This window comes from Hyperoodon ampullatus (genome assembly GCF_949752795.1).
Source record: "Hyperoodon ampullatus genome assembly, chromosome: 5".
NCBI classification, from domain to species: Eukaryota; Metazoa; Chordata; class Mammalia; order Artiodactyla; family Ziphiidae; genus Hyperoodon; species Hyperoodon ampullatus.
In genome coordinates this window covers 48,185,297-48,187,550 of record NC_136918.1, presented here as the reverse complement: position 1 = coordinate 48,187,550, position 2,254 = coordinate 48,185,297, and positions in this window count along the sequence as shown.

The following is a 2,254-nucleotide window of genomic DNA, read 5'->3' as shown; positions in this document are numbered from 1 at the left end:
GTTTGGCTTCTTCTGATAGTGAATTACGTCAGCTTTCCCAGATCTTTTTCTGTCCCATTTCCTTTGCTCAGAAAATCTTATTGTTTTCTTTCTATTGTGTGTCTTCCCTGCAAGTATTTAGTGAAATAGAAATTGAGATTGTCTCAGTCACATCACATACTAGCTATGTGCATTTAGGAAGCCATTTACCATTTTGTGACTCAGTTTCTCAAGCTGGGAAATGGGGAGAGAGTATCATTGCTGCCTATCTCGCATGGTGGCTGGGAGTAAACCATAGAGTGTTACACATGTACAATGCTGCCTTATTATTATTATAGCTATCCTTTAAAGGTTATTTTTTAAAGAACACATTACATAAAGAAGCAGATGATACACAGAATGAAAAGTAGCATACTCAAAGTCTCCTTTAAATTGTTTCTGCTTCTATATATAAAATACCTGCACTGTTATTTGGAATTGCAGAAGTAATGATAATTAATAATAGCAATAGTTTTTGAGATCTTCCTATGAAGGAGACACAGTACTAAGTTCTTTACGTGGATTATCTCATTTAAGTTTTACCCTAGTGCTTACTTCATAGCACTATTATTGTCTATATTTTACTGAGGTGAAAACAATGACTTGGAGAGGTTGAATAATTTGTTTACGGGCACACAGTGGATGTCAGCCCTGGCAGTCTGACTCCAGAGTCCATAGTCTTAATCACATTTTTAGGTGGTGAGGAAGCTGTAAGGCAAAGTTCTATCCTGAATCTGAAGTCGAGTTTCCCAAATATACAGCACTGAGATCCTAAGGGAAGAGTCACAGCTCACATCTTTAGGTCTCATTTAATTGTCAGTACACAAGAGCACACGGAAAGGACATAAAGACAAGGGTTGCTGAGACCAACATGAACATCAGACAGGCCAAGGACAGTGGCCAAGGATAGAAACAACGTGTCAGCTGAGTCCTGGTGTCAAAACAGCCACATGTCCCAACATCATGAAAAGTCCAATAATCAGCATGCTGTGGTACCTAAATGGGCAAGAGCAAATCAAGCCTCTCTGAAAGACACTATTAAATTAAAGAAACTACATATTTTAGAGAAAAATATGTAACAATTCACAACCTTTAGCAATAATCTTTGCTACCCTCAAAAGTGCATATATGGCAGGCACATCGTGTGAGAAGAATGATGACTGAGCGTGTGTTGGAGTGAAATAGTTGATTTCCCCTCGACAGATCCTCTCCACACTGGGGCACTTGACCAGCCTGTATCTTCTCAGGACTGGACTCCACTGTGCCCTGAACCCCCAGGCAGGTGGCTCCAGGGGCTCCCCCATCATATTGGGGATTCACTCGATTTCTCTCACTTCTGTACCAAACACAACAAAATTCACCTTTGAAGGTGAGCATACATCTGTCCTGAGAGCAGCACCCAGGGGATTGTTGACTTTCTTAGAACCACTATAGCTTCAAATAAAACCACTCTAAATCCACACTTTCCTTCTGCAATAAAGATACCTCTGAGTCTCCTCACTTAGACGGGGGATTAAAACTCAGTGCGGAGTTCAGGCTGGCACTGACGGGCCCACAAACATCCTCAGAGCAGAAGGGAGGAAGACACAGGTGAAACAAATCAAACAGAACAATCAGGGGTGAATTTTCAGTGTGGCCCAGATGGAGATTTCCTGGCGGGATTTCCATTAACATGAATGGGAGTTGTACCACTAAATCCCTACACACTGTGCGGAAAATGTGCCTCTAAGTGCTTGGCAGCATTATGCCTGATGGAACAAAAACACAAACTACCCAAACCAGGCAAAGTGCTCCTGGTTTCGAGGTACCAAGATTCACCGCAGAAGGTGTCTCAAGTCCTAACTGTCCTGGGTGAGACAGAATGGACCCCCCCACTCAGCTCAACACTGGGCACAGGAAATAGGAGGGCCCTCCATAACCTGCCCGGTGATGCTTCTCACTCTCCTTGACACAGACTTTGACTGTGAGTTCATCTGGTGTTCTACACAAATGGCCTGTGTTTGCTAAAATGATTTCCCTCCCGCTCTGATTACTTGAAATTTCAGTAAACCTAAGCATTGCATCAGGCCCACTGGAACCAGAAACCTAGAGGATGATAGTGCATGATTCGTTTTGATGTGGTTTTATGGCCTCTGCAAAGTAAATGTTGCAAAGGACTCTTACCCTAGGATCAAAGAAAATAGTCAAGAAATCACTTAGCCTGCCTGCTTTCACAGAGCAATTTCCTTTCCATATT